Source organism: Phoenix dactylifera, unplaced genomic scaffold (genome assembly GCF_009389715.1).
Source record: "Phoenix dactylifera cultivar Barhee BC4 unplaced genomic scaffold, palm_55x_up_171113_PBpolish2nd_filt_p 001179F, whole genome shotgun sequence".
Taxonomy (NCBI): domain Eukaryota; kingdom Viridiplantae; phylum Streptophyta; class Magnoliopsida; order Arecales; family Arecaceae; genus Phoenix; species Phoenix dactylifera.
Genome location: NW_024068516.1, coordinates 1 through 24,586, shown reverse-complemented (window position 1 = coordinate 24,586; position 24,586 = coordinate 1). Strand labels below are relative to the sequence as shown.

Genomic DNA, 24,586 nt, shown 5'->3' with positions numbered 1-24,586 from the left:
CTTATATAATTCAATGCTATTACTCCATATTTTTTGGGGTACCTTAATATCTTTAGTCTCAAGCGTATGTGCCTCTTAGGTTCATTGGAGTCTTTTTGTTTAGCTTTAGCTATAGCCGCTTGATTATCACAATGTATAGATACAACAAGAATTGGCTTTTCCATAAGAGGAATATCTGTTGATAGACTTTTAAACTATTCTACATGTTGACCAGTACTATTAAATGCAATCATCTTACCTTCCATAGAGGATCTTGAGATACAAGTTTGCTTGACTGATTTCCAAGCTATAGCATCTCTACCGAGTGTAAATACATATCCAGTAGTGGACTTTGAGTTCTTTGAATCAGCTATTCAATTTGCATCACTGTATCCTTCTAATATAATGGGATAACCAATATAATGAATACTATAAAATAAAGTGCTTTTTAAATATCTAGGCACTCTATCAAGTGCTTTCCAGTATTGTGCATTAGGAGAACTAGTAAATCTACTTAAATCTACTAAGTGTTCATACAACATGAGCAATATCTGGTCTAATGCAAATTCATAACATACATCCATGAACCAATAATTTGTGAGTACTTTAATTGTGCCATTCGCTTACCCCTATTTTTACTCAATTTTACACTATTGTCATGAGGTCTGCTCAAGTGTTTATAATTAAACTTATCAATTTTTTTAACATTTTCTCTATAGCGTATGATTGTCTAAAACTTTGTGGTGATCTTATCAATTTAATTCTTAAGATTACATCAACTGAACCTAGATCCTTCATATCAAAATAACTAGATAAGAAAGATTTACTATCATTATTAATTTTTATGTTGGCTCCAAAAGTTAAAATATCATCAATATAAAGAAGGATAATAACATATGAACCATAATTTACCTTAGTATAGACATATTTATCAACCCCACTTATAGAAAAGTCATAAGGTTGAACTATTGGATCAAAGTTCTCATGCCACTGTTTTGGTGCTTGTTTTAGCCCACACGAGGATTTAAGTAGTTTATACACTTTATGTTCTTGTCTAGACACTATAAAGCCTTCTGGTTATTTTATATAGATTTTTTCTTTAAGATCACCATTAAGGAATGCTGTTTTGACATCTATTTGGTGAAATTCAAGTTTAAAAATAGAAGCTAAAGCAATTAAACTCCTAATAGATGTAATTTTAGTAACTGGAGAATAGGTATCAAAATAATCAAAACCTTTCCTTTGGATAAAACCTTTAGTAACTAATCTTGCTTTAAACTTACCTACAGATCCATTTGTCCTTAATTTGTTTCTAAATATCTATTTATAGCCGATAGATTTGCATCCTTCAAGTAGATCAACAAAAACCCAAGTTCCATTATTTATTAAAGAATCTATTTTATTATTAATAGCTTCTTTCCAAAACATAGAGTCTACTAAATTAATTGCATCACTATAACACTTAGAATCATCTTCTACCAAATAGATGTAAAAATTATTTTCATAATTCTTTTCAATTCTTTTTCTTTTTCTTTTAATAGGTTCTTCTAAATATGAAGATTTAGTATTTTCACTAATATCATCTATATTAGAATTGCTACCAGAAAGGTAGGTTAGAAAAATTAAAAGATTTATTAACTTTATCTTTAAAAGGCATAATATTTTCAAAGAAAACATATTTCTGGACTCCATTACAGTATTTACATCAATTCTATGAATTTCTGATTTTATGATCATAGTTCTATAAACATGACTATTTTGACTATTTAAGATAATTTAAATTAAGTTTTCTATCTTTTCTCATTTTATAAGGTATAAGGTTAGAAACTTTATGGAGAATTCTACTAAGAATATAATATCCAGATAGAAGAGCTTCCCTCCACAAAATAAAAGATACACCAGAATTAGTAATAGTAAATTAACCATATTAATTAAAGTTCTACTTTTTCTTTCAACTACTTCATTAGATTGGGGTAAATAAGGTGGTGTAATTTCCTGGACAATAACATTGATTTCAAAAACTATTAAGCTCATTTGAGGTACATTCTTCTCCTCTATCTAATCTAAGAATTTTAATTTTCTTATTAAGTTGATTTTCAACTTCACTCTCGTAAATCATAAATTTATTTAGAGCTTCATCTTTTGTTCTAATAAGAAACACATAACAATATTTAGAGAAATCATCTATGTAAGCAATAAAGTATCTTTTTTCTATTTCTAGTTAAAATGTTTAAGTCACAAACATCGCTACGTGTTAATTCTAAAAGTTCAATTTCTCTATATACTGTTTTAAATGGTTTTCTTGGTTCCTTAGATTATACACATATCTCACATTTTTCATTTGCATTTATATCATATTTAGGAATTAAATTTAAATTCATCATTCTCCTAATAGTATTATAGTTTACATGATCAAGTCTACCATGATACAAATTAAAAAATACAATATTATAAAAAAAGTATAACTAATTTGATTGCTTTCAACTTTTGTTACATTTAATTTGAATAGACCATCAAATATATAACTCCTTCCAATAAAATTACTATTTTTGCTTACAACTACTTTATTTGACTCAAAGATCGTTTTATAGCCATTCCTTATGAGCAAAGAACTACTAATGAGATTCTTTCTAATGGGATTCTTTCTAACTTTTAGTACATGCTGCACGTTGTAAAGAGCAAGAGTCTTGTGAGACGTTAATATCAAATTTACTCTTCCTTCACCTCTAACATTTGCAGCAATAGAATTCCCCATCTTCATGGTGTTTCCATCGGAGACCTAATAAGTGGAGAATAGGAATTTATCAACACAAACATATACATCGGCACCAATATCAATCCACCAATCAGTGAATTGATGTGCCAAATTTATCTCAAGGTTTAGTTATTGAAACAAACTTTTCATTGGCTTCAAGTGTATTGGATCCGGCGGCCACCATATTTGCCTGTAGGCTGTTCTGATCTTTCTAACTCTTGAGGAGCTTAGTCATCTGATAGCGGTAATTTCTTGCAAAGTGCTCAGGCTTACCACAAATATAACATCTTTTACTTGTATTTTTATTTTTGTTAATTTTTGATTGAGGCTTAAGTTTATTATATTTTTCTTTTCTAAATTTTTTATTTTTGTCTCTCTACAAATTTACCTTATATTGAAAATCATTGGACAATTTATTCTTTTCTCTATTTTTTTATTTGAAGTGAAATAATTAAATCATTCATAGTTGACAAATATCTTTTATGTTTTAATGATAAGGCAAAAGATTTTCACTTAGGAGGTTGGAATTTGTCATCAAGATTGATTCCTTTTTGGGTCATATCATGAACCAAAGCTTGTAGCTGTATTGAGTTGAGGCACTTCGGTTGATGGATGGCACTGGCTTTGGAGGCTCCATGTTCACCCTCGGGTCGCTTTATTTTTATGAAAGGTAGCGTGGGGTTGCCACCCAACCAAGAGGGTTCTGATTAGATGAGGTGTGAGGCTCCACTCTACTTGTGACTAGTGTCGTGACGAAGGGGAGACCATTGAGCGCGTGCTATTCAGTCTCCGATCCTAGAGCGGCCCAAGTGCGACAGCTGGCTGGCAACTTGGGTTTCTTGCAGTCTCCAATCGTAGTTACAACTTTTCTTGCTTACCTGAAGGAGTCCATCAGTAGACCGATCATTGGCTCTGGGGGAGTCAATGATACCTATGTTGTTTATCATACTTGGTTGGACAGGAATGCTAGAATTTTTTAGAGATAGAGGCAAAGTTTGAGGGTCATAGTCGTTAGAATGATTATTCATGCAAACGAGTTTACTTAGGCTTAGACTGTCGAAGGATTTGGGATTGCAAGGGACATCTAGAGGGCCCCACTCAGCTTTAGGAGCGACTCGGATAATTCTCGTCTTCTGGGAGCCTCCATCCCTGAGCTTTCTCGAGGTGAATTTCGATGGAAGTATGCTTGATGATGAAGGTCGAGGAGGTACGGGTTGGTGATTAGAGATGCTGATTCCAGACTAATCGCAGCAAGGGGGAGCCGACTCTATGATATTTCTATTCTTGAAGCCGAGCTCAGAGCTGCTTGGGAAGGGATCACCCATGCGCGGGTCAGATTGGGATAGAGCGCATCCATCTGGAAGGAGACTTGGCAACTGTAATTAGGTGGGTCCAGGGCTACATTAGAGACATGATGAGCACTCGCTACTGCTGCTAGCGAGATTTAGATACATTGAAAATCAGCAAATTTGATTGAAGCAATCTCTCTCAATTCTTTTATATATAAGCACAATTCTCTTCTCAAATACTTAATCTGTGCATTTGAGTTTACTCACTTAGTGCTCTCAATTCTCTTCTTTAATTTTCGTATTATTCATATGGAAGGGGATGTTGTGGGGATGTTATTCTAATGGATGGAAAGTACAATCTCTTTTCTATGTATAGATATGAAAGGGTGAGTATGATTAGATACTTAAACATCCTTTCGTTAATCCATCTCTTTACATAATCCATCCATTCATCAAGGATTGTGTCCCTTAGGATCACCATCAGATCAGATGCATCTTTTCATGAGAATGCATCTCTTCATTTTCAAGGTCCCCCGAAGAGATAAGAGTCCATTTGCGAAGCATTCGTTCGGATATGTTGTGAGAAGAGAAAGCATCGATGTTAAGTAAGAAACAATTAGAGACGTGTTCATAAAATTTCCCTAGAATTTTAAAGGAGGAAAGAGAAGTATATATTTAGAAAACAAGTTATTTGAGAGTCTAAGATAAATTTTATATTTAACTAGATTTATGTTTGGATAAATATCCAATATAAAATTTTAAAATCTCAAAATTTTTAATTAAATATTTTATTAATAAACTAATAAGTTCCTCAGGGAATCCAAGATGGCGATTCCCCTCCACCCTTGCTCCATTAACACATGTGGCTTCTGACTGGGTCTGGATCATTTCTGATAATTGGTCTTGCCTTTGCTGACTCTTGGCTTGGCCCAATTAACAAGCGACTTGGGACGGGTCATGCGTCGATCATCACTCAGTTCAATAGTCTTGCATGGAGGTTGGACATGGGAAATGTTTATCCTGTTCCCATTTTGGGGCAGGATATATTCACCCATGTTCTTACCCGGCTTTTTTTCCATTTAAGGCAATAGCAACCTATGAAGTTTCTAAGTTGCCAAATAGAGTGCCTTGCTAGCTAGTTTTTTACCCCCCCGGTAAAATAGATTTTATTATATCAATCTAGAATACATACATCCATGAGCAGCAGAAAATAAAATATATGAACATTCAGAAGGAATATCTATCCCAGCCATTTAGCCGGAGCTAGTTCAATCTCCACAAATGAAATTTGTGTGTAAATTTTAGTTACTGCAAGCAATTTGCTTCTGAGCTAACTCAATACTGACAAAATGAAGTCCGTATCAATCAATATTTTTTTTTTTTTGTGCTTTGATAAAACATATCTCCTTATCATCTATCCCACACTCCATTCTCTTCTTCTTTCCCGTGGCAATGTCAGCTGGAGCAGCTACTATCTCCATCCTCTTATGGATGACTGGGGATCCAACGAGGATGCTATGTCATGACTAGGCCTTCACCTTGTAATACCACATAATTCCTCCACCTTAGACAACTCCAACTCCCTGAACCCTAGCTCCTCTTAAAAGCCTTGGAATCCGATGCCTAGGGCTAACTAAATGTACATGGAGCCAAGAAAAACTTAATGCTATGGGTACTTGTATTAATCTATTTTGGTAAGTAGAGGGTGAGCAAAACAGAAAGGTACATGCAATATATATATATATATATATATATATATATATATATATATATATATATATGCATCCCTATATATTATAAATGCGCAATTCGTGCATCAGTATAGGCGATATATGCATATCAGTCTCATATAAAACTTACCATAATTTCCATCTCTTCTCCTCCTACTTTGATCATCTTATATTTGTGCCCCACATTATCGATCTACCTCTATTGAGTCTCGAGCCATAAGAACACTACTTGCCTCTCCCTTTTCCACTTCCACCACTTTGGCTCCTTTGTAAACATGGCCACCTTCCTTCCCAACTTTCTCTCTAGTGGTGGCTCATTGTTTAACCTAGCTCCTTATTCTCTACATAAAATGTCGTCCTTGCCTATGATCCCCACCTCAATATCACCAAACACGGCAGCACTTTTCTGTAACAGCCTTTCATATCTCACGAAACTTGCTTTCAGTCTAGTTGAGCATGAACATTAACACCATAAATATTTTAGCCACATATTTAGGAAAAATGTCTGAAATAGTTTTAGAGAGGGTAATATGGTTATTAAGGCTGGCAAAAGGTCGGGTTGACCCGTGATCCGATTCGACCCAATCTGTTTTGGAGGACTCGTGGGGTCTAGTCGAGTCCTAAAATTAGGCTTGTTCTATTTTTCGGATCAGATCTGGATTTGCTGAATTCAGGCTTGACCTAATCCAACTTATTTGAAATTTTTAATAGAACCATCTAAGAGAGAAAGATCTGTAGGACCTAAAATAATATAGAGCCAAAATAGTATGGAACCAAGAGAAGGCAAAAAGAGAACTGTATAAGGCTGCGCCAAGAAGAGCTAGAAATTACATAGGGTTCATGTCTCCAGAGTCAAAATCATTCAATGGTTATCAACCTAGTAAGATTGCCTGAGAATTGTTAGATTGTAAACTAAATCTCTTGTGCAGATTGTCTAAACAAGAAGATTTATATAGAGACAGAATGGACCAAGGCCTGCACTATGGAGACAAGGTTTATTTCTGTTTTTCCGACAGAAGAAGCATTCTAACTATCAACGAAAAAAATAATTAAGTTCATTTACTGTAGACGGAAGGCAAATTGTAGACAAAAGGCAAGTAAAGTTCTACGTCCAAATAAGTGAGATTTCTTCAAAAAACGAGCCCACAAAGTTGCCAGACCAAACCAAGCATATTACTTAACCTGAAGGCTAGAGATTGACCGAAAAAATAAAGAAACTTTCGTGTATCACGACTTCATTTTTCTTAAAAATGCCACAAATATTTAGTATTACTATTGTTGTTTTTTGAAATTTTATGGCATCGGTACCTCAGCCATGTAAAACAATCCAGGGAATGCAGTCATGAACCGATCAAATGAAAAAAATTCAATGCATGAGGCAAAAAAATTCAATTTTCCACATGTACGATGATACCTGGTAAAAAAAATGTCAAAAGAGCACATAAAACTGCAAAGCTTACTAATTATTAAATTTTTATTTTAAAATACTAAAAATTCAACTTCTGAATTCCATGACAGACACTGTCCTAGACTCGGATCTGATGCAGATCTATAAATTTTTTTGATTGGGTCTGTGAATTATACGTAGATCCGATTCGACTCGAATGATCCGAAAAAATGTAGTGGTGGATCCGATCCGATCTAACTCAATATAAATATTAGGTTGGGTCTGAATTCAAAATTAGAATTTGAATAAGGAATTGTGTCACTTATGTCTGATCCAATTGGATGAAAATAAAAAATAAAAAACTAATTTTTTATTATAAAATTAATTATGAAGTAGAATTTTTGGAAAAAATATTAAAATAATCTTCTATCAGATCAGAAAATCTGACAGCTTTTTTTTACCATCATGTACATTCCACGTGCCAGTATTCACGCAGCACACAACACAGCGCCACGCGTTGATCGGACGCTAAGGGAGCTCTCCAGACGACCCCTGTTTTTCTCCGCCCCCGCGGCAGCACGGCGGAAGCCCCCCTCCCGCGACACCTCTCTCTCTCTCTCTCTCTCTCTCTCTCTCTCTCTCTCTCTCTATATATATATATATATATATATATATATATATATATCTCTCTCTCTGTGTACCCAAATGAAATGAAAAGAATCCCTAAAATTTCTCTTCCTCTCCCCGTCCTTGCCATTTCTGTCGGCATGAAATTTTAGGGCTCCTCCCTCCGTCGCCGTGATCGCGTCCCTTCCGGCGATGTCCTCCATCGGCTCCGGCGAGCTCTACGCCGCCATCGCCCGCCTCCGCCAGCGCTTCGACCAGCACCGCAAGCGCAAGCTGGACGACTATGCTCCCCTCTCCTCCCCATCCGCCGCCGCCGCGGACTCCGACTCCGACGAAGACCAGGATTCCTTCCCCCTACTAAAGATGCACAAGCTCGGCTCCTCCTCCTCATCCTGCGCCGCCGGAGACGATCATCCCTCTCAGCTTAGGCCTTACCCTTCCTCTTCCTCCTCCTCGACCCTTCATTTCTTCGTTCGGTTGATGTCCCGGAACACGGTCGTGATCCACGCCCGCCCGGACGACACTGTCGACTCCGTGATCGACCAGCTCCAATCCATCACCGGCATCCCCACCTCGGAGCAGCGTCTTCTGTACCGCGGCCGCCAGCTCCAGGGCGAGGCCACCCTCGCCGCCTGCGCCGTCGAGAACGATGCCAGCCTCCAGCTCACCGGCCGCCTCCGCAGCACCAAGTACCCCAGGGCCTGGCAGATCGCTGACGACCTCATCGCCTCCATCTGCTCTCTCGACTCCATCGGCAACGACCGCGTCCACGGCACCAGGACCAACGTCGAGGGCCTCATCAAGCGCTTCCTCGTCCTCACCTGCAACATCTTCGAATCCAACCGCGAGGAGGCGGCCGCCCACCTCGAGGTTTTCACCTTGTCCGGCGCCCCCTCCGCGCTCGTCAAGCTTTACCTCTCTCCGGTCCACGACAACCGCCTCGTCGCCACCAACGCCATCAAGATCTTCCTCCATCCCAACCCCGACTTCCTCCCGGAGGACATCCATGTGCAGTGCGCCCCGATCGTTCTCAAGTTCTGCAAGATCCTCTCCGGAACGGTCGGCAAGAAGGACCCGCAGTACACCCAGTGCCGAAGCGCGCTGGCCTCGCTTCTGGAGGCAGCAGGGGGCGCGAGGTACTTGACCCATATGAAGCCCCTCGATATAATCCTCGATCTGCTTGGTTTCATCAGCGAGCTCACTAAGTTGGTTCTCTCGGAGCTGTCGGGTTTCATGCTCAACGAGCAGCCTGGTCTCGACGATCTCTCCAATTTCCTAGCTGCCATGCGCTGGGCGATCCAGGACTGGATGGGCATGGAAGGGCCGATTGCGAGGCATTTGTATAACAGCAAGCACCCGGAGTACGAGGATTGGATTGGTTCGCTGCATCATCTGTTCATAGAGCTCCTGAAGATGGTCGACCAGGGCCTGAAGAGGGTGGAGGACTGTATAAACCAGGAAGGGCTGGAGAAGTGCGAGTCCTTTCTGACCATGTGGCCCGACATCGTCGCTGTTCTGTCCATAGCAAATGTCTTTGCCAAGATGTTTGAGGATGCCCAGCAATTGCTCCATGCGCTTCTTTTGGTGCGGCGAGTTCCAGTGAACTTTCTGCTTAAACATGCTAAGAGGAGCGATAAGCTTCGCTGGTTTCTCAAGTATAAGGATGTGACTGATTTTGAGGCGAGGAGGAATTTGGTGCTGATGCTGCTCCCCGAATGGAAGGATGAGGACGATCTGCATGAAATGCTTATTGACAGGTCGCAGTTGTTGGCTGAATCTTTCGAGTACATCAACCAAGCAGATCCCATGGCACTGCATGGCGGGCTTTTCCTGGAATTCAAAAACGAGGAGGCTACAGGCCCTGGTGTTCTGAGAGAGTGGTTTTGTTTATTATGCCAAGCAATTTTCAATCCACAGAATGTCCTATTCTTGCCATGCCCCAATGATCGTCGACGATTCTTTCCAAATCCTGGTTAGTTCATGCCTTTCGTGCACTCCTTTATTTCCATATTAGTGTGCTGTGTTCTCATATTGGCAACAGCATTTAGTGCTGTCACTATTTTAGAAGACCTGCTAACTTGGGCTCTGCAATAATGTTTTCGCATCATGTTTGGGTATTGAGAATGGGATTCATTCATGAATCAGTATTGAACATCACTTGGTTGGTACTGCCAATCAACTTGCTACATTGTCTTTGATATTGGATTTCTACTTCTTGAATTGTTATTTCCTTTCTAAGATATCTCCTTACATCTATTAGATTCTTGAAGTTATTTTATTTTTGGATTGAATGGGCATCTAAGCATCCACTAGGCACAAACCGAGCACCTAGGTGTTATGCAGCCTCTTGGTACCCATTTGCCACCTAGTCTTTCAAAGCGTTGAGGGTTGTTGATCATCAATCTACCAATTATGTAATAATGATTTCTTTTAGAAGTGGTTTAGGTAGAATTATTCTAATGAATAAATATTCTTAAAATCTAGAACACATGCATTAATTTTAGTCCGGGAGGTTTGATAGAAGTTAACAAGTTGCGAGTTCGGATCCTCTACGGTGCATGTTTTGCATCGCAAAGAGCTGTATAATCTTTGATGGCCACCGCATCATCTAACCGTGAGATGGATAACTGTCAAACAAGGCTTGATGGATCCTATTAAGTTGGATGCCATACACGTCGTGTCGCCTTTGAATATTTGACAATTGTCTATCTCCACGATCAAATGATGTGGCAGTTGTTGCCGCTGTAACTGGACTGAGGTAAGAGCACAGCTCGGACGACCCTGAGGTTGGCTAGAGACAGGCTAAGCTGACTGGTTGAGGCATTGGGTGTTGGACTCCTCCGCTGGGTAGCCTGCAAGAAGTCCACTTGCTGGAGAATTTCTGACGGGAGACCCTCCGATGCCTAAGTCAGAACAATGAGATAACAATATGAAAGAGAGATTTTAGTAGAGGGCTCTGTAAGAAAGATAGCGTATTGCATCCCTCATGTCCTCCGGGTTGTTTTTCTTATATAAGGGAGCTAGCTTTATTGTTACTTTGATTGACGTGATGTGCAATAACGCCAGACAGCGACTGGTGGTACGGCCGCAATGCAGGGGTCGGTCCATGTGGGCAGAGTCGATGCAAGTCTGACGTGGGACATGGAGCTACCATGATCATGGATTGTCAGGACTGTAGGATGTTAAGGCTGTCAGCTCTTGTCGACGCATATTGATTGTTCTCCGTGGTTGGCGACTCAATTGGTGCCGAAGTCGTTCATCTCGGTTTATGTCCGAGGACGGAAAGGTTGGTCAGCCCCGAGGTTGAGGTGTTCGGTATTTTTTCCATCACTTATCCCCCACTTCCGAGGCCGAACAATGCTCTAGTTCGAGCGATGGAAGTTGAGCGATTACCGCAATGGAGAGCGATATCTTCGTCGGGGGCCTTAAGCATGCCTCTTAGTCTCCTCAAAGCGTCGCCAAATCCGAGCCATCTCAAGACATCATCATTGCGGGGCGACCCCGAGACTCCATTAATGCAGTGATCCGACGATTCGCCCCTGCCATCTCCTAGGTGACACGTGGCTCGATCTACTCGGACAGTTGGATCGATGCTTCGATTGGGGCCGTCCGTGCTCCTTTATAAGGACGTTCCTAACCTTCACACTCTGCCCTTTGCTTCATTCGTCCCTTCGCTCGAGTGCTCGAACGTCTAGGCCCCCGGGTGGTGCTCTGGTGAAGCCCTTCACTTCCAGCTCCGGCGTCCTTCGCACTTCTCTGTTTCCGATGGATTTTTGCTCCTTAGCCTCTGGGCCCTCTTGTTGCCTTCTTCTTTGCCTCTTCGTCCTTTTTGTCGTCTTCTCGTTCTTTTGTCTTTTCACCCTTCTTTATCTCCCCTACTATGGACGACTGTGAGGGTAGCGTCTAAGAGGGGAGTTGGTTGTCAGGCCATCCTTCCTAGGCTCGGTAGTCATTACCTTTAGTTGAGTCCGGAGCCCAATCAGGCCCGGACCAGGAGGCGGCCGTCTTTACACAAGAGGAGATGGACTTTGTTCAAGCCCGACATTTTATTATTGCCGAGTTTGTCTTTGAGCTCGCCGGTCCCAATGACCGGGTTACTCGACCTCCTCCTTTGCTTGGATTGTATAAGGAAACTCTAAGGGTCGGGCTAAGGCTGCCTCTCTATCCTTTCTTCGTTCAGCTGAGGAGGGCCTATAGCTTGGTTCTGACCCAACTAGTGCCGAACTCCTGGCAGGTCCTTGTCGGCTTTCTGTCCCTTTATCTTTTCTGGGACATTCGGGCCTCGACTTCCCTCTTTCAAGGGTGCTTCCCTTTGTAAAGCATTCCCGAGACAACGACTGGTTGTATTTTTCTTCTAAGAAAGATTGCCAATTGATTCGAGGTGCTCCTCCTTTTCATGGGTGGAAAGGGAGGTTTTTTTTGTCCGCTCTGAGCAGCCATGGAGGTTTGAAACCGCGTGGAGGGCGCCTCGGACCGACCTGAATCGACCCCCAAGGTTGTCAGGTGATGATCAAGGGCCTTGGACAAGCTTTTGGGATCCCAATCCAAGGCTCCCGCCTTGCAGGAGATGCTATTCGAGGAGACCCTTATTTACGTCGGTCTGAGCCCGACCGACCCCCTGGGTAAGCTCCTCTTGAGCTCTTCCTTTATCACCTTGTTGTATTCTTTTTTGACTGTCTTCAGTTTTGTAGTTCTTTCTATCATGAAAGTTCGATCTCTCGCAGATTTGTAAGAAAAGGAAGGCGAAGAAGAGGCTGGCCACGGTCGAAAAAGATGAGGCTCCCCAAAAATTAAAGCAGAGGGCAGAGTCTTCTTTGGTTACCGTCGCAGAGGTTACGCAGAGGTCGGGGGCCCTCATAAGAAAAAACCGAGGGGGAATCCTCTTGGGCTGCTACTACCTTGATCGTTGCGGAGATTGGGACCCCTCAAAAGAAAGGACCAAGGAGGGAATCCTCCTCAACTGCTGCCGTCGAGGTTTCCCCCGAGGCTTTAGCTCTCGAGGTTCGCGGCCCGGCATGGTCGGCTTCGAACTCATCCGTTCGCCATGAGCGCCCTCTTGCCTCGGGCCACATTTTTGGATTTTACTCTCTGCGGTGGTTTGCTCGAGAGTTAGATTCGGCTCTGACAAACCCCGGGGTGGCAAAGGAGTTGGTCGAGGCCATGCAGCTCCCGGCTGACACGAAGGCCATGTGCTCTGGGGGCCTTGATGGGTTCTTCAATGGCGCTTACACCACGATCATCTGGGTAGGTCTCTGACCTACGAACCTTTGCATGGTTCTTCACTGTGGTTACTGATTCTTATTCCCCTTTTCAGCATGCCCATGTGGTCAGTGAGACAGAGCGGCTGGCCGAGAGGTTCATGAAGCGTATTTCGACACTCGAGAGAAAATTGAAAGCGGTCGTAGAGTGGGCCAAGCTGCTCGAGATGAAGACCAAGGTGGCTGAGGAGAAGGCCAAGTCGGTCGAGAATGAGTCCAGGTTGGTGGAAGCCCGTGCTTCGGCTGTGCAGACCCAGGTGGAGGCGAAGGAGATCCAACTGTCTACGACCAAGAAGGCCCTCAAAGCTGCCGATCATAGTGCAACGGATCTTTCTGTGAAGCTGGCCCAGGCCGAGCAGAGGGCCCGAGAGGCTGAACAATGGGCTAACGAGGTGAACCGTTAAGCTGCCAAGGCCAGCGAGTGGGCTCTTTATGCCGAGGCGAAGGTCGCAGAAGTGGTCAAAAAGTATTGCACCTCGGAGGAGTTTCGAGAGGAGGCCCTAAAGATTGCGGTTGATGCATTTGCGAAGGGCTTCGAGGCATGTTGAGCCCAAGCCCAACGGCTTTTCTCGGGGATGAACTTGTTGATCATTGATGACGACGATGGATCCTATCAAGTTGCATGCCATACACGGCGTGTGGCCTTTGAATATTTGACAGTTGTCTATCTTCACGATCAAATGACATGGCAGCTTTTGCCACCGTATCCAGACCAAGATAGGAGCGCAGCTCAGACGACTCTGAGGTCAATTGGAGACGAGCTTAGTAGGTTGGTTGAGGTGTTGGGTGCTGGACTGCTTCGCTGGGTGGCCTACAGGAAAATCCACTTGCCAGATAATTTTTGGCGGGGGATCCTTCGATGCCTAGGTCAGAACAACGAGACAACTGTATGGAAGGAAGAGAATTTAGCAGAGTGAGGGCTCTGTGAGAAGGATAGCATATTGCGTCCCTCAGATTTTTCAGGTTGTTTGCCTTATATAGGATAGCCAGCGTTGTCGTTATCTGGGCCGACATAACGTGCAATAACGCCAGACAGCGGTTGGTGGTACGGCCGTGGTGCGGGATCAGTCCGTGTGTGTAGAGTGCGGTGCATGTCTAATGCGGGACGTGGGGCTGCCATGATCATGGACTATCTGGACTATTGGTTATTGGGGCTGCAGTCCTTGTCAACATGTGCCGATTGCTCTCCGCTGTTGGCATCTCCTCGATTGGAGCCAAAGTCGTTCACCTCGGTTTATGTCCGAGGATAGGGAGGTCGGTCAAGCCCAAGGTCGAGGTGTCCAGTATTTCTCCATCGGCAGCCTTCAAGTGGTGTACAAATCTCCGCGATGCAAAAATATGCACTGCAGAGGGTCCCGACTCAGAAGGTTGCTTATATGATAAAGTACAGCTATATGAAATATTTGGTTAGATAATTTGCAATGTCAAAGTCATGTTGGCTCCAGTTCGTCTTGATCTCATTTCTACTTGTTGGGTTGGCTGGAAATTGGGGTAATGTAGTTGTTCCAGCCATCGTACGTCATACGGTACCAAACCAGATGGTATGAAGCATACTGTACCATACTGATTCAGTATCGGTACACGTTACGCCGAATTGGCCCCCATAGCAAACGTGCTGATATAGTGAGGGCGGTATGGGGCTCGATACCAAGATAGCTTACCTTGGTGCTCTCTCAGTTATGGCAGTTCCAAGAAGCTGGCATCTGATCATGTTGGAACCCTGAGGTGCCTATCTCTGAATTTCTAACTTATGTCTAGATTTTTTCTACGATGGAATCTGAAATTTTCAGTTATTTGGCTAAAATTTTGATTATATAGGAACACTTCAATTTGTCAAAAAAGAAAGAAAGAATGGAAACAACAAAAAGAAAAGAGAACTTGGTTGATGAAGATAAACTAAAGCATCTATTGCTTTTTTGCAAAATCCAGTTGCACCTTTAACACTCCTTTTTAAGACACTACAAGACTGCTGAAATAGCTTTTGGAGATAAAGCCCAAATAGATTCCGAAAGAGAAAATAAAGAAGAAAAAAATTAATTCAGCGGACCAGTTATGAGAGTGAAGGAAATGGCCATTTGGAAGATGCCAGCTACTCCTTTTCTCCCTCACCTGGCGTCTTTTCCTCCCTCTTTGCTCCATTTTTTTGTGTTTGTTCTTTTTTTAACTTCTTTCTCCTTTTTTATCTATTTCCTATTTTTTCTTCTCTCCTTCATTGTAGGTTTCTAAGTAAGTCTAGCATATAACCAATCTGTACGAAAAGGGAAATAAAGAGATGGTCTTTCTTGACTTTGATGCTAGAGTATTACACATGACTTGGTCCATATCAGTTGAGAGAACCACTTTCACTTGGATCTTTCTTTTGGTACATCATGTTTGTGATTTGGTGTCCAATAGTGTAGAATGGTCTCTAGCATTCATTGTACACCTTTCTTTCAGATGTCTATGTCATCCAAGTATAATGTGAATCATTTTAATTCGCACTTGTTGCATCAAATCTGCCTAACCATTAGCTCTCCGGTCCCAATGGACATCTAATTGCACTGTTATGTCGCTTTCTTGATGTAGACAAGAAATAGAATATGTTTGCGAAATACTAGTCTCCCTAAGATCCACCTTCTTGATGAAGATTTGGGAGGTGAAGTTTGTAACTCTCACCCCATCAAGTAGTATGGCCCCTTGGCCTTGATGCGAAAGGTTGAAGAATGTCATCAATCTTGATATGCTTGTAGCTGAGTGGATTTGGTTTTTTATGGTAAGAAGTAAATGTCTTGAGTAGCTTGTTTCTAACAATAGTAAGTTTTAGAATTGTAGTCTCCTTAGCCTGTAAGAAACCTCATCCTCTTGCTTGTCCTCTACAATTACTTGTCATTACTGAGTGGTTTTGATCAAGTCCGCCAAACCAGGCCGAACCGTTCCGCCCGTACTGAGCCGATCTGGTGGGGGACTGGGTCGGTTCGCCTCTTTTTTGGGAACCGGCTCCGAACCAGCCAAAACGGTTCCAAACCGATAGGAATTGGCCGGAACTGGTCGCGAACCGCCCGGACTCGGTCGAACCAATTGGTTCTATGCGGAACTGTGCAAACCGTCTGATTCCCACCGAGTCAGACCGGTTTCGAACTAGCCCTCCTTCCTCCTCCCTCTTCTCTTTCTTTTGTTTTAAAGGCTGATTGGGAAGGGTTGAGAAGTTTCTCAGGCCTTCCCAACCTATCCGAACACTCCTTCCCCATGGCAAAAATATGTTGATTCAGCACGATCGAAGGAGGAACCAACTCTAAATAAAGTTTGTTTTCTCTCCCCTATTTCATTTTCTCTCTTTTTTTTTGGGCGCCAAAAAATACCTTGGAATTTGCAAATAAGGGGAGATCATGCCAATTTTTTTTATTTTTGCTTGATTTTATGATATGTTGTAGATCTATGGATGATTTTAAGATATTTCATTGGATTCTTGTAGCATGCAATATCTCACTAATTATTTTATGTTTTGTATTATTTTAAAACAACAAGATGCATCATATAGGTTATACCCGGATCATAAAAACATCAAAAAACATCAAATTATACTTAAAATTATTAAAAAATTTGAAAAAAAAATTGATTACCAATTAATCAAACTTGAAAAACTTTAAAAAAAAATTTGAGCAGTACAGAACCAGTACCATACCGACTCGCCCGCCGAATGGGTCCTAGTACCGATTCGGCGGACCTTGGTTTTGATACATATTTCCCACAATTATATACTTTTGTCACTTGAAACAGGACAATTTTGGCATAGGTTTTCTTCCCTTCGCTAGTTCATGTGTTGTTACATTTTGGTCTCTTAGTGTGTCGTCCATCTTGGGAAGTGTACTAGAATCTTGAAGAGGCATTCTCGAGTGCTAGCGTGCCTCTTTTGCTTCAACAATAATTTCTCTCTAATAGGTTTCAATCTCAGGAAGTGTACTAGAATCTTTGAGAGGCATGCTCAAGAGCTAGCTTGCCTCTTTTGCTTCAAACAAAATTTTTCTCTAAGTTGTAGGCCTACTAATCTGTTGCAATGACCTCTTTGACTACTATGATCAAGCACTAAAAGCTCTTGACATTTCCTGGTGTACAATCATATTAGTATATGCCTGGTCTAATCTTCTAGCCTGTGGAACTGAATATATATGATTATTGGTCCACAGGAAATATTTTTTGAGAACCCACTCATGGTTCTCGTCTCAAAAAGAGAGGCCTCCTAGCTTGGCTTGGAGAAGGAGAGATCCCCTCCTTATATAGGGGAGGCCTCTAAATCCATCCTCTCGCCCTCCCATCGAATGTCAGACTAAACCAAAACTGCCACCAAGGAAGCAAAACCAAAGTTCGAGAGGGAACTCCAAAAGGTTTCAAATCAATATGTCTTATCCTTAGTTGTCATCTTATGAGTTAGTTTCATGATAGTTCTTATTTAATTTTTTATGCTTTGTACTCATCATTATTAAGGAATACTTTTGTGCTTCAGTTTGCCTTTTCATTTAGATGACTTTAATCATGGGCTTAAAGGAATATATTTATTTGTGATGCAGCATCTGCTGTGGATCCTTTGCACCTCAAATATTTCAGCTTCACTGGACGGGTGATTGCATTAGCCTTGATGCATAAAGTGCAAGTAGGCATTGTGTTTGATCGTGTATTTTTCTTACAACTAGCTGGGAAATCAGTTACCCTTGAAGATATAAAGAATGCAGACCCATGCTTGTATATTAGTTGTAAACAGATTCTAGATATGGATGCTGACCTTATCAATTCAGATGCTTTGGGGTTAACATTTGTCAGAGAAATCAATGAACTTGGTTCTCAAAGGACTATTGAACTCTGTCCTATGGGAAAGGATATTGTTGTAAATAGCAAGAATAGAGATGAGTATGTCAACCTCCTGATTCAACATCATTTTGTTACATCTATCTCTGAACAAGTGACTCATTTTGCTCAAGGTTTTGCTGATATCCTTTCCAATTCAAAGCACCATAAGTTTTTCTTTCAAAGTTTGGACCTCCAAGATTTTGATCGATTGATAGGCGGAAGTGATAGTGTCATTAATGTGAAGGAATGGAAAGCACATACCGAGTATAATGGCTACAAGGCAAAAGATCGTCAGATTTGTTGGTTCTGGAAGGTATGTACATATTATGTTTAAGTATAGCCAGTGTTTTTTTTAATTTTTATATGAACCTCTTATGTGCACAACTAGTTCTTTGTTCTAGACGAATAATTTATCATCTCTCTGGTATTGACTTTGTCTAGTGGTACTGGGACTTAGGAAATGTATTTAACTCTTTTCTAATCTACCATAGAATTTTTGCTTTTTGTGATTTCTGCAGTAGTTAGAAAAATGAAATTCTGGAACAATTCATTTTCACCTTGATTATCACTTAGCCATGATTGACACCATGATATCATGTTCTATCTCAAAGGAAGTTATGTTGTGGACCGTTCCCAGCATGATTATATTCTTTACTCTTTCTTAGATAAATGGCTGCCATCTCTATAGTCTTAGTGAGCTCTTGAGTTCTTGGCATGTGATGCTTCCTTGTCATCTGGAAATATTTTAGACAAACTGATTGCTATTATTATGAAAAATACAGGAATGCACAGTAAATGCTGGAAATGTTGCATTGAAGTTATAGATTTAAAATAGAGTTTGCTGCATCGATCTCTCTCTCAACTACAAAACACAGTCATTTGGAGGTCTTTGTTTATCATCCTAATAGGTGTTATTAAGAATCCTTCTTGATAGTTCATGTTTGATTCATACCATTTAGACATTGGTATTAATGTCATAGAACTGAAGACAACTTACATATGGTGTCTGTATTATCTCCACAAGCTGGATAGTGTAGTATATGTTGCATCCAAGACTTTTGACAAGTGGCATGCACAATTTATAAGAACTGAGATATGATGTCCTCATGTTGGTTATGAAGTGTGCACTGCATAATGCAGATTTGCATTGGACATTTCAAGATCCAGTATGTGTGAATATAGGTAGTGGGACAACTTGTCGTATCTATCTATTTACCTGATGTCAAACCTGACATGTTTAACCAAAAACATAATCATTAACATATTTCAAGTCAATCTATATGCAGATTGTGTATATATATTAAATACTCTATGACAAGTTGTTTTGACGTACTGTTTCTGGCTTTGACATTTTTCAGATGTAGTGTGCTTGCTAGTCTTATTACGTTTAGGAATTTTAGATCTCATATATCAAAACTATGTGTGTTTTATACACAAATTCACATTCTTGACCCATCACTGTATGCTTATCCATGTAAATCTTGGATAAGATGTGAGAGTACACTAGCAACTTTTACAAATTTCTAGAGATGCTTGGAGGGTGGTTGCAAGTGAAAAACTAACTTTTAGCAGACATGGGTGTGGAGGATTTTAGTGACTTTCACAGGCTTCCACAGATTTCTGTTTCAGCAAGACATTGACAAATTCAAAATGTCTATTAATTTAGAAATAGTCACAACTTTTTGGGTTGGTGGAAAAGTGTACAGAGCATGGTACATAGAGGAATAGTGGGTTTACAGAAGTTGCGGATATGTTCTTAGGAATAGAGAATTCATGTTCAAACACGAATTGTGTATCTGGAAAGGATTGGACTTAAATGATTAAAACCATTTATTTCTTTTCCTATTTTCCCGTTATGTTTGCATTTGTATGCTATTTTCTTTTCCTTTTCTTTTTCTGTTGGGGGTTGGGGGGAGTCGGATCGGGCTTGCATTTGGCCTTTTAGATCTAATGTTCCAATAAATCTGATATCCTTAAATGACAGACCCCCTCTGACATGGAGCCTTCACTTTCATTATTACAGGAATAAAGGCTGCGGATTTTTCATTCCCCTTTGGTGGGTTTGGGAAGTAAAGTAGTGGTTGTAACCAGGGGTCTGAATAGGTTAGACAGGGGGTCAGATCCAAGCAAGGTCCAAATATAAACCGAATGAGGTAATTGAGTTCAATTATGGGTTTTGGTTTTCCTTATGGATAATTTGGTTTGGACCCTTAATCAAATACTCAACTCGAAAAGATATTGTTCACTGATAATCTTCCTCCAATAATTTTTCTTTGGAACCTAAACAACCTTATAACAATAGAGCTATTAATTCAGAAACTAAAATGTTCATATTCTATGATTCCAAGTTGTTCCTCCAACGTTTAGGTATTGCATGTTGTGCTTGTGCCAGGCAAGAGCATACTTAGCACCTTCTGCTGTGCCTCATTCCTTGCCAAACAATTGGCACAAGCTGGCACTTTAGTGGCAGAAGCTGCCAAAAACACCTTGACATCGATGAGGACCAGTCATTTTTTGGTCTCTATTTTTCAATTGGGGCCCTTTACACTTATATCTGGTGTTGTTTAGAGTTGTTTCATGTATTGGAGCAATAATTTCAGGCTACATATGGTGATACATTTGAAAAGAAGGCAAGCATGCATGTTCAGTATTTAGCAGTGTGTCATTTAAGCTAACGAATGGATTAGTATTTTTTTCTCTTATACGGTCCTTAATAAAATAGACAATAATCATTCATAAAATTTTGGATGAGAAAATTTTTCAAGACTAAGATTGAAAGATGAAGGCATGTATAATACGTCATATTGTATGAAAATCTTTGTGAGCAAATTATAAGCCCTTTTAATGGGACTCTTAAATCCTGGAAATGATTGGATATAATAAATTTTATGAGCTTTTAAGATTTGAGAATTTTTTAGCATTTAAAATGCTATTTTAACTCAATCACAATTTGGACTTGTCCTTGGGCTGAAAAGTTAACCTTCTTATTTTGATAGAATTTTTAAGGTGATTTTTATTGAACTTGGATGAAGGTAGTTCCATAGATACATGTAATTCTTTCTATCTAAAGGTTTGTCTTTAGCTGTTTGCTTGCTGAGTTATAGTGTTATCCTATTTTTGGGAGGTACCTTTTGTGCTACTTGGCATTTGATCGTGAAATGATTTGTGGATTTTTCCGCAATGCCTAAATACAGATCTCTGGATCTTCAACCAATAGAATCACTTGCTCAAACTAGTATCTTGCAAACCTTCAGGATACATGTAACTTCCCGTTAGGTTGCCAATAACATGTTTATGAGATGCTTTAAAAGAGGTCAAAGGCTGTAGAGAGAAGGGAAATGTTGTTTCAAAGTCCTTGCTTGCAGTTGTTCTATCCATGAGTGGAGGCTTCAAAATAATTAATATGTTTTGGCATCATGACGGAGAGGAACGGTGGAGGTGTCAAGAATCAGAAGAGCTTGTTGCTAGGTAGCCCAATTTGGGGCAGGCAGTTACAAATTGGAGTTAGCCTGAAATTCGTGCCATTAAAGTTGCTAAAATGGACTCAAGTTTCACAATGACCAATTGGATAAATGACCAAAATTCTTGCAAGGCTTTAAATTTGGGAAATATATTGCCAACAAGAAGGCATGTGTATTAAGCTTTCAAGGGCTGTGGAATGCTGCAGAGAATGTATTATCAGAGAGTTAATGGTTTTAGGAAGGGCTCATGCACCTTTTGCCATTGAGGATGATACCATCAAGTACGTGGGACCATGAACATGTTTTGATATATTGTCCTAAGAGTTTTTATGATACGTTATCTTAGTAACATTTAATGGTATACGTGGTTCTACAACCATTTGCTCTTTGGTGATGGTTTGTTTTGAGACTACAGCTTCTAAATTGGTATATTCGAGCTCTAGAGAGGTACTGATTTTCTTTTCTAGAGAGCTCTACAGCTTCTACTACTGGTATGAGATGAATTAATTGGTGTCAGATGACCATCGAACTGAGCCAGATTTCTTGTATATGGTTCTAGTTTTTAGTGTGTCGAATGGTTCAGAAAAAGCAGTTTATAAAATGACAATAAGGCTATTATTGTCCTATGAATTTTGTGCGGCTCAGAATATAGGGGAATAGTGAGTTTAAAGTATGTTGAGATAGATGCATGGAAGAACTAGATAGGATGGTGAAAAATTAGTATTATTGAAGCAGCCATAGAAGTTGCAGAAACTAAGCACAAAATGTTGGAGAAACAATTAAGAGCTTGTTTGGGCAAATCCCTCAAGATCCGATGCGATGGGCCTAGAAAAGATCCGATGAGATGGGTCACCTCGTTTGTGGGTAAAGCACTCTGGAGGGGTTCTTTAGACCAACTCTTCAGTTGTTCGACCGCATTGAGCGATATTTTATTTTTTTGACTTTATGGGATGTATTCATACTAGGCATGTGTGACCCATCTGCTTTATTAAGAAAAAAAGGGGGGAGGGGGTGCATAGGGGTCATGGGGCCCGATCCCCGGAGGAGGAGAAAAAAGGACCTGGAAAGGTCTTTGTTTTCCCTTCCTGCCTGGAGATTGGGGCCCTTGACCCCCTACTCTCTCTCTCTCGCCCCCCCTCCCCCCCTCCTTCCTTCCTCCCCATTCTCTCTCCCAGTTCATCCAGCTAGATCCTGCAGGATTTACCCAAACAGATCCTCGGATGGTTAGTACGTGTACTACAAAGATATGAGGTGGCCCATTAAGATGGAAAATATTTTTTGTTGACATGATGTAGAAAAGATGTAGGGAAGACCTTAGGTAACACTGGACGAAAGCATGTGAGAAAGGACATAGAGGAGCTTAAAATATTGATAGATGTATGCAGGAATGCTTGGTGGATGAGGGATTCATGCAACCAAACTCAAATAGTTTGAATAGGGACAAGGCTTGATGGTTATGGTGTGTGGACAGGTGCGTAAGGTTTGCTCATTTCCTTTCGAATACTATGACTTAATTTATTCTCTATTAGAGGCTCTTTAAATCACCTGGGATCTCGAACTCTTGGCTTTGGTGACTGATGCAGTTTATGTATCACCCTAAATTGCATGATTTGCCAGGCATTATGATGTAAATTGTTGTGTTCCTGAATGTTTGGGATCTTTGCATGCCCTTCACCAAATAAGATTACCAATGACTAATTTGCGACATCCTGGCAGATTGTTGAAGAGATGTCTGAGGAGCAGCGGAGGATACTTCTTTTCTTCTGGACATCAGTGAAATACTTGCCTATTGATGGTTTTCGTGGCTTGGGTTCTAAACTGTATATTTATAGGTCTTTGACTTCCCAAGACTCTCTTCCCACGTCGCACACATGCTTCTTCCGCCTGTGCCTCCCTGCATATAAATCCAAATCCAGCATGCCAAGACCCGCTCCGGCTGATTACTTCAAGAACATGTGAGCTGTGGGTTTGGTTTCTGGTAGCCGATGGACAACAAAGGGAATCTGTGATGTCTGTACAGATATATGATCACAAAATTATGTTCATCATCGGATTATGTAAGCAATTGCTATATCTTCCATATCAGTTATCTTTATAGAAAATAAGAATTTTCTGTTCTTTTTTTTTTAGACCTATTTACAGTTTTAGCAGTAGATAGAAAGAATTCTCCATAGGAAGTAAAAAAAGATGAAGGTAAAGGGGATCTCTATGTTGTTGTGGCGGCGGTGTTGGGTTGTTGGGGGTTTGCGGGTCAAAATACTCTGAATACTGACAGCAAATTTGAGGGAAAGGACTAGCATTTCTCATTCTGTTAAATGATGTAAACTTTATTCCATGTTACTCAGGAGTTGTACAGATGAAATTTATTGGATATTGATGAATTGCTGTTAGCGCTTAATGTGATGTTCATAATGCAAGCAACCAATCATGTATATTAGACTAATATCTTCAGATTTCAGAGCACAAAAAATTTTGATCGCTGACGGTGAGGATATTGGAGTTATTGGCCTGACCCAAAAACAGCGAGTTATCCGCATAATATAATCGGATCTACTTCCACTATTATGTTATTATATTCAGTTGTAACCTCTGGATGCTTGGCTCCGCTGACATTCCAATTGATGCCTCATATAAATGCGGAGCCAGAGCTATGACGGCCCGTCTTTCGTTTTCCTTGTGCGATCTTCAGAGTACGGACCCACCCCCTGACGAGGTAATTTGTGTCTCCTTTCTGCTGCAATCGCTAGCAAGTGCTACCAGCAGGCCTACCTTTCTGTAGCGGGCATGCCCAAAGGAATCAGAAACCACAGGCCTCATCAGGGTACGTACGGCCTTGTTATTAACAACTGCCCTCATTCTTGTCTCCCACTTTGCCTATGATGAGTCGTTTTAGCTTTAATCACTCCCCACTCACAGGCTGTGACTCACAAGCTGAAGCTAAGCCTGCTTAGTAAGTATCTCCACTCATAGATGTTTTCCTCTCTGTTGGCAATGTCTGCCATCAGGCTGCTTCTATCATACATGTGGAAGCTCCAATGTCAAATCATCAACCTCAATGGGGGCAGCTATAAGTAAGAGAATCTGGTATGATCGTTTCAACAGCACAAGGTATACATGCTCGACCTTGCGAAAGCATTCATATATTCGTATCCAACATGGCGAATTGTTGCCTCAAAACAAAAAAGAAAAAGGTGAATCGTATATCCAGACAATACCTATAAAGCCACTCATAAAACCATAAATTTGTGAAAAGAATATACATTCACTTCATGTTCGCAC

At 40.8% G+C, this 24,586-nt stretch overlaps 1 pseudogene; it reads left to right on the top strand.

The window, feature by feature from the left end:
* The first annotated feature begins 7,825 nt into the window (after positions 1 to 7,825).
* Positions 7,826 to 23,705, top strand: LOC120108117 (annotated as a pseudogene).
* Positions 23,706 to 24,586: the final 881 nt, after the last annotated feature.